At 39.0% G+C, this 9,245-nt stretch overlaps 1 long non-coding RNA gene across 1 annotated transcript; it reads right to left on the bottom strand.

The window, feature by feature from the left end:
- Positions 1-937: 937 nt before the first annotated feature.
- On the bottom strand, positions 938-7,896 carry LOC121949962. The gene is made up of 2 exons (XR_006106308.1): positions 7,583-7,896; positions 938-3,231 (listed from the first exon to the last, which is right to left on the bottom strand). It is a non-coding gene; the product is annotated as an uncharacterized LOC121949962 (long non-coding RNA).
- Positions 7,897-9,245: the final 1,349 nt, after the last annotated feature.

Genomic DNA, 9,245 nt, shown 5'->3' with positions numbered 1-9,245 from the left:
ATGCCTTGCTCCCAGCCAAACGAGTGTGGATTTTGGAAAGCCCTGTAGCTCATCTTGCTGTCGCTGCACACAGGCCTGTGGCGGAACGGAAGGATAAGATTGACTTCTCCCTCCACCGCCATGTCCTCTGCATGACCCTCTGCCTCTCTGAGCTGGTGTGAGAGGTCAGGGGCCGTCATATCGCAGTTTCCCACAAGCTGTCCACACCTTTACCCTGATGATGACGGGCATACAGGAGAATTATTACACACCATTGAGTTAGCACAGTTTAGCAAAAGGAGTGAATATTATTTACACACAGGGACACTAAAGCATTGAGCACCAATAAACTGCAATGTTAACTCTGGAAGCTCTTTTATATGTCTGTAGCAATAATCAAAGGAAACAAGGCAGTTTATGCCCCAAAACATAATAACATGAAAAATAATAATGTATAATAATAATGGTTAGGGCTGGCCAATACATCGATTTTATATCATCCATATACCAGATTTTGTCTTAGATTTTGGATATCGTAAGTGTTTCCTGGTTTTAAAGGCTGAATTAAAGGAAAGTAAATTTTCTAACAACCAGACCTAGCTGTTCAATGGTTTGCCTTTTCCCACTTCATCACTTTATATCACTTCATCGTCATTATATATCCATTACTGATGATTATCAAAAACCTCACTGTGGAGAAAATCATATAGTCAACACTTCAATATTGCAAAATCAATAGTTAGGTATATGGTCATAAGTATTGTGTAATTTGATTTTCTGCATATCGCCCTGCTCCAGTAATAGCAGTAAAAATAAACTTTTGTTTTTTAAAATTAAATGCTTCACATGAAATGCAACCCAAATCATTTTATACAAAAAAACAAACAACCTCAAATACTTCCAAGAAAAAAAAAAGTTCACATCTATATAAGAAAGAGAGTAGACAATGCAAAATATATAGATAATTTAAACTGCATATTTATTTATTTTTGTACCCAGCAGCAAATTATATGTAGTATACCCTGTGGGAGCAAACAGCTGTACTGCGGAGAAAAAACCTCTGCATGAAGCACACAGACCAACTTATCACTAGTCAACACACACCAAATCATGAAAATCGCCTTTAAAAATTTATATTTTGAAAGATAACGTACAAATAACGTAATGTACATCATGCATGTCCTCATATGACCGAGCTCCTCAGTGCAAATACTTGCTCCTCTGATTGGCTAAAACATAATACAGAGTAACAGAACAAGTATCAACTAATTTGTCATCTGAAAAACACTCCCCATTTATCTTCTCAAAGAGAGGGTAACAACCTCTATGCATTATACCATAAATATTTGCAGTAATGTGTCTTAACATTATGTCCTCAGATACATGCATACATGCATGAAAATATGAACAACCACACAAGGCAAATGATATGGCAGGAGTTATAAATGCAATAGTAAAAAAAAAATGTGTGGTTGTATGTTCAATGTACAGTTTTAGACAGTGTCACTTCAAATTTAAAAGAAAACCACTACGGTGCCACGTGTTTTGCTCTTTTTAGAAATAATATTTGACTTGAATTGAAAGAGCCACTAAATTTGCAGAAATAGCCTGCAGAGTAATAAAACCTGTGTTTATGCAGCTGTGCTACGAAGCGCTGTTGTAGATAAATATCGTTCTGCTAATAACATCATGCACATCAATTACAGTCTGTCAGCCCGAGTGTAATTCACTGCACCTAATCAGTGCTTTTATCTTTGTCACTGTTACATCAATATCAGCACTGTGTCCCCTTTTAGAGGATGCCGCGGATTTTGTTTATTTACTGCGCAGGAAGTTTGAAGCAGTTATCAAGCTCATTGAATGGCAGTGTTGAATTTGGAATTGGATGTATCTGTTGAAACTGAGCTGACTTTGCTGTGATCAGAGGAGAGAAAGTGCTGTGAAGTGATCCACTGGCTGGAGGCTCAGTGACTGTGTCGGAGACGGCACCTGGACACGAGCATGTTTATGAAATGGATAAAGCACATTAGGTGCATGTTTTGCTGTTCTCAGTAGAGCAAGGATGCTAGAGAGAGTGCGTGAGATAACAAAACAGTGTTTGTTGAGGCAGTGAACCGCTGAGCGCGTATGGCTCGGCTGTTGGACTCCTTGCAGCCCTGCAGCGCAGACACAGGCGCTGTGACGTGGCCCCTAAAATGCCAGGCCCTGTGCACTCCTGGCTCATAGTTGAGGAAGAATAAAACGAATTGGCCAAGGCTGTTTAAAGTAGGTATTAGCAGCCCTCAGGGGGAAAACTGCAAAGGGAGAGTTCAGGTATGTGGAAGCCCGGCACAGGCTGGTCAGGTGGAGAAAAAGGAGAAATTGCTTTCTTATAATTGCGCCTTATTGACTTCTGAGAATTTATACTGGTAGCTTAACGTAGTGCTGTAGCACAGTGTTTTATCAGGGCAGTATAGGTAACGGCACTTAATGCTCGTTATTTAGATCACTGAGATTATATATTATCTTCTGATGACCATTATAACATTGTTAGTATAGTAACTCAATTTAAAAAAGGTCTTCAGTTATTTGAAGAAAAAAATCTTTTAACATCAAATGATTTTATATTATAATGAATCTCATCTTATGTACGTTTTTGTGCTTAATTCTGCTATAATGTAGTTTTGTCAAATCAGATCTTCAGACTTTGACAATAAATCTGTATACCAGTGTTTCATTTTTGCAATATCACTAATAGCATAGAACATTTTTAAAAATTAAAAAAAGTCTGCGCCAACTGCCGGTTTTCCCCTTTTTGTGTCAATTGGCTTAAAATGTGGACAACTTAGTTTAGTCTTTCTTTTTCCCTAATCTGTATCATCACCTTAACAAAGTTTTATGAGCAAATAAGTTTGCAGCTTCATCTATGTCTCATAAAAAACCCCACATTCATTTACTTTTAAGGAATTGTTCTTAACATTTCAAATATCATTACTGATACTGTAGTTTGATGTCAATTTCTTGCCTATAAACTGCCTTAGTTCAACGCTGCCACACAAAAGCTGCCCTGATCCAGGACAATATGTTTGGCTGTTGAAGGGCTGCCAGGAGTAGTTGTTAGTTACAGTTAGGGCGCGTCCCTCTTTGGATAGGTTGTCCACTCTGAGGTCTGATATCGAATAGGTCCATAATTTCCAGCTGGTTCCCAGGAGAAAGTCTCTCTTGCTCTTTTTCTCCCTGTGTCTCTTTTCCTCCTCTTCTTCTGTCCGAATCCTGTGTGAAACAGCAAGGTGAGTTAATTCCAGCTAAAAAAAAAGACATTTTTCTTGTGAAGATGAAGAGATGCAGTGTACAAATGTAAATTCTTTAGAGAATGTTTCTAAATTTATGCAAAACACAGTCATACCATTTTGTATTTAGATTTGTTGAAAGCAACTGATTAAAAGCTGATTTTAAAAATATCAATGCTCTGTTTTGCGTTTTGAGATTAAAGGAGTATGGCAGCAGAGCATATACACATTGTAAAATATTTAAGGCGAGTGAGTTAAATTCCAATAAATAAAACAAATGCAACATTTCATGCATGTACAAGCAATCAATTTTAAAATATGCCATGTATTAAAATACACAAGTGAAAATGAAATGTGTTCCCTGAGAGGGGAAAAGTATTGCCTTTAGTTATAAGGTTTATAAGCACCATAACAAACTGCATTTATTTAAATCAAAATCAAAATGCTAATGGTTATATTACAGATGTGAAAATGTAATTTAGTCGCATGTTAATCTTTCAAAATTGAACTTGTGTTTATGTAGCTGTGACCGACATCTATTTTCTTTAGTGTTTAAAAAACAGCAAACTTTAGAAAATTGATATGAAGACACTTTTGTGAAGCACAAATTTCCACCATTCTTAAAAAGTTCCAAAGGGTTTCTCTTCACAGGGAACAGAAAAATAGCTTTATTAGACTAAATGATTTTGGGAGAGTATAAGTGTGTATGTGGTGTAAGTGCTGCAGCGAAATTATTTTCTCAGAAACAAACTTAAATGAGATAGTAAAAATAAATGCTTTTTTTTTTTACATTAAAATTGTACATTTTACACATTATTGAATATTTGCCAAAGGAAAATCAGAATAGTTTACATTTTTGTTTTTTGTGAATAACTTCCCTCTTACACTTTGCAATAAAAGCAAACATAAAGAAAAAAAAGAACATGCATTTTTCAGATATTAATTTAACTAAAACATTTCACATTTTTGCATAATTTCTTTCCTCATTATATACTCCTAATAAATTATTATTTAGTATTGGCTTTCATATGTTTCTTTGTATCATATACAAGGGCAGCATTTACAGAGAAAACAGGCAACAGTTTGTTCTCTTTATTAGCTTTAAATTTAATAGCAAATTCAAAATTATTATATTTTATGAGATAACTTCATTTATTTATTTTATAGTAAAAAGATGGCTTGTTTTAAATTGTCCAGAATGCATTCAACTGTTAAATTATGTGATGTCAAATAAGTGCTTATTTGTTTAAATAAATAAATAAAATGCAACTTAAACAAAGGAGGACAGCTTTTGAAAAATGATCTTTAAAATTGTTGAAATAAATTAAAATTTTAATTTTCCTGTGCAAACATGTACTTGAGCTTTAGGGAAACACTCCAGGAAAATACACCATCCCTGATATTTTTCTGATTCCACTGATGATGTTCCCATGGTATTTTAGTTTAAGATTGACACATTTGCAATTGTGTGTGAGCACAAGTAGTAATTTCGAAGATTGGCATCAATCATCAGTCATGCCTCATTGTAAAGTTATTATTGGCTCACTCATTCTCGACAGGGAGGGTTAGGTAAGATCAGCACAGGAGTTCACTTTTACCTTTCAGCTGATGCAAAAGTAATGTTTGAATAACACAACAGAGAGTCCACGAAGAAATTGTCCCTTCCTTGTTTTTCATCATATGATCATCTGGAACGTTAATACTGCGCATGTGTCGCGTCCACCATTTTGTGATGAGAACTTTATTGCACGTGCCCCCATTTTATGAACTTCGATCGAGCACATGCCTTAAAGTCTGAGGCCTCGAAATCAATTTTTTTTTCGGATCGACCCACCCTGTTTAATTATGGAGTTCTGCTTATTGAAAATATTACGATCAAATTATTTTCAGACGCACATATGATGCACAGCCTGCTGATGCAAGTCAAATTTCTCATTAGCATTAGTGCATTAACACTGCAAATACTGTGCAGTGATACCAATGTGTCATTTCTTCATGTTTGTCCAGACAACAATTATTTTTTCAAGCTGTGCTGCACCTTGCTGTGTATTGTGTGTGTGTCAAACTGAGAGCAGAAAGTGGTGGTCACAGTCAGCTGCCTGAGGTGACTGCTGGGGTCAAAGGCCAGCTTGTGTTAATAAGACGTGATGTGCTGCCCTGGGACCTCAGTCCCATGAGGGATAACCCCCTAATCGGCATTAGTTAATGTGTTAGTAATCTTTACCTTCTTAAAGCAAACAGCAGTGCAGCATTCAATAGGCCCGCTTGGCCTCCCGTGTAACGCTTTTGACCTAGGGGTCATGGCCTTTGTTCCCCGCTCGATGGGGAGTGCCCTCAAAGGTCTCGGGTGTAATAGAGAAGTTGTTTAGACACGTGCGGGGCTTAAGCAAGACCACCTCATAGACTCTGCTCCTGGTCCTGGAGAGTATAAAGTCTTCCCTCGTGGTGTAGGCACACTTTTGTGGTTAGCTTTTATCCCCCTTGAATAAGTCTATTAGAATATATGTGTTTTTATGTGCCATATATCATGTCTAGTATGTTGATGTAGTGGTGGTTGCTGACCAAGCACAGAACCACCCCTCTCTCACCCCCCCAAAACCTCCTAATGCCTCCTTGATGTTTGTAAGTGCAAATATTGTTTGTCTTTGCAGATCCCCTGCCCACAATTTCATATTCCTCCAGCTCTCCTCACTGTTCCCTGCAGCTGTAGAGAGAAAGTAAAAACAGCATCTTTTTTTTTTTTTTAGGTGTCCTTGTCCCGTCCCCTTATCTGAACTTTCTGTAATGCAGAGTGTTTGCCCAGGACTGACACTTAAAAATGTGCTAAGTGTGTTCTCCTGACCAAAGCACTCACACTTCATGAGGCTTAATCAGTATGAGACTGAAAGTTCATTCAAGGCCCTGACAGCCAAATGATCATTTGGGGATACAAAAATAAATCTAAAACATTATTTTACAGAAGTTGGATACATATGCACAACCTATTGTTATTAAATATATATATCCTTTAATCATTTAAACATATTCATTGCACTGTGTAATAGTCTGTTTTTTTTTAATAGGATACAAAACTTAAAAACTGTGATATTCTTCTTTTAATATGCAAAACTTCAAAATGTTAATGTCACACATTTCAGTAGTTATCTGATGCTTCTTACAAAATCAGCAAAAATAGTTAATTTACAGAGCAAGTTTGTTTATATCTAAAAATCGTCATCAAATAGTATCAGGCAGAGTCCATAACATGGCGCCGTCTGCCATTTTGTTTCACATCGTATCATCAATTGGCCTGATTGACTGCTTCTGTATCACACAGATATTGCTGCCATGCACTCTGGATACAAAGCTGTTGCTTCTCTCTGTGCTAAAGTATGCACATCAAAGAGGAGTACAAATGTTGTCATTGTTAAAATTCTAAAAAAAAAATAAAAAAAAGACCTTATTTGACAATTTAATAAAAAAAAAATGTTAGTAGTAGAAAAAAAGTAGTAAAACAAGTTTACACAATGCGTTTCATCTGAAAAAGATTTATTCACTCGTTTTTACAAAAAACTGTCCCAGTTGCTCGAATATTGCAAATTATGACTGTGAAATTAAAACATGATCAGTTATTTCGACAGAGGAGTATTGCCGTGGAGCACAGTGGTGAGTGCTGGCAGGTGACCCGAAACCCAAACTGTATCCTCAAATGAACTTTATGCCATGCAAAGTGCAGTATTGCACACTATGCATAACTACACAATGTGTGCCTCTTTAAAACAGCTTGGGCTTCTCACAAGTTCTGATTTATAACCCACATTATTCCCAAATAGGGTCTCTGAACATATACAGCTTTATGCATCGAAGCCATAATGAAGTCATGGGTTTCTCAATTGGTTAAAACGCATGGCGAGATGTGACGTACAGCTGCACTCCTTCTAATAGGATTCTATAGCTCATGCCAGTGTAGTTGCCTGAACCGAGCTCGTATCTCATTTAAGGAAGGGGAGCAGAGAGCAAATAAATTGCAGTCTGCACCAAGTTAGTGCAAATTTCTGTCTGCACGTCCACCTGTGTTTTTTATTGAAACCTGTGGAGCAAAGAGAAGTGCAGAGGGGAGAATCGTTTTTGTGGAGAATTCAGCCTCTGTGCTGCCGTAGTGAGGAAGAGAGCCGGCGAGGAACGGGGTGCTGGCCGTGCTATGAAAGCAGCCCTCACAAACTGTGCAGCCTGAAGCAGTAGCAGCCATGTTAGACAAATCTGCGTGAGCTTGAGCCCCAACTAATAACACAGTGCCCTCCAAAACCAACAGAAAGTTTTCACAAGAGTAAAAGTAAGAAAAGTTTAACCCCCACCTTTTTTCTCTCTCATTGTCTCTGCTAGGCTTGTAGTCCCCTCTTGCCCTCTTTAATTCTCAGCAGTTTATAAAGCAGAAATGCAATCAGAATAGTTCCTCAGTAACAGAAACACTTTACATATCTCCTTCCTCCTTTTCTTTCCTTATAGAGCTCCTGTAGTTCAAGGCCGAGGGGAAAAAAGTTGAAGCCACGAGCTCTGCTTTTGCAGTTTTTTAGAACCAGAGCCAAAAGAGGCAGGAAGTTGTTGTACAATAGCGTTACAGTAATCTGCCACAAATGGAAAAAGCCAAATGCTGATCGCCGAGCAGAGAAGGTGGCAGAACAGAGGCAGAAAGAGGGAGGGAGGGAGGGACAGAAAGGGAGAGAAAGAGAGCTAGCGTGTGTGAGAGACAGACGTTACAGCAAAGAATAATCAATACAATCTAAGATGGTGGAAACAGCCATGCTGCTCAGGTCTCTCCCTCTGATTAACTCTCTGGCTTGCTTCGTGTAAATCAGTGCATGCGTTGGGTTAGGACAAACTGTTAAGACTTATTTTCCAGTTTATCCCTTCCTCTATTTTAAACAGGAGGAATCGTCATCTCTGGGGTGGGGTGGTGGGGAGGGGGGGTTCTCGAAATTTCCTCCGAACTGTTGAATGCATTGTACCAGGCAAGTGGCAGCTGTTTTTCCTCGAGGAAAAGCAGCAAAGTCTCACCCAAAAATGCTTATCAGCCTTTTGACTTTGTGCCAAAATAGCTGCAAGGGTTCAGCTGCAACTCGCTTTGTGACAGAGCCGGGGCAAAGGAGGAGGGTCCTAGCTATGCGTTCTTTGCCACATGTTACTGAAATAAACACTGGGGAAGCTTATCTTTTTCCTGTGTGTGTGTGTGTGTGTCTATTCTGTGCATGTACGCTAGTCATCGTGGCATGCTAAAGAGTTAATGCACTCTGAGAGTTTGTGTGTGTGTGTGTGTGTGTGCTCCTTTCAGAGTTTGGTCCCAAGACTGTTGCAGTAAGAGAGAAGCTTAATAATTCAACCGGCTCTTGAAAATGTTGCATATTTCAAGGATCCTTCAGCAGGGCAGTCCATTCTGAGTGTATTCGCTTTTTCTTTTCTTTTCTTTTCACGAGTTGATATAGTAGTACTGTATAGTGTATCCCAGTATGGCGTGTAAGTGTGTGCACTGCGTCTGCGCACTGCTGGAGGAGTGGATTTCTGTGTCATTCTTCCTCCTCCACCCCTCCCACATTTAGTGCTTTCCACCCTCCCATTCTCCCTCTCTCTCTCTCTGTCTCTCTACTTCTGTGTCTCCCACCCATCTTATGCTCCCTCCCTTCTTCCCCCCTCCATCTCCGGTGCAAATACAGTTCCTTGCCGTGTTGGACATGTGATGAAAAAGTGACTGGTTCGCGCGCTCCGCCGCACCTCCTATTTCATCATCAGCGGAGCATTTCTCCCCTTCACTGTGCGCTCGCTGTCTCCTCCTCTCTTCCTCTCTCTCTCTCTCCCTCTCTCTCTTCTTTTTCTCTCTCTGTTTCGCTTGCTCCCCTCTTTCTGCTCCAGCCACACGCAAGGGGGAGACTTAAGCTCTGCGAGGGGAGAGAGAAAAAAAAAAGAAAAAAAAGTCTGCTGCTATTTCTACAGTCAGGGCCTCCCCACAGCCCGCCCTTCCATAGA

This window comes from Plectropomus leopardus, chromosome 11 (assembly GCF_008729295.1).
Source record: "Plectropomus leopardus isolate mb chromosome 11, YSFRI_Pleo_2.0, whole genome shotgun sequence".
NCBI lineage: Eukaryota > Metazoa > Chordata > Actinopteri > Perciformes > Serranidae > Plectropomus > Plectropomus leopardus.
Note: the sequence above shows the minus strand (reverse complement) of the source record. Positions and strands in the feature narration are given on the sequence as shown.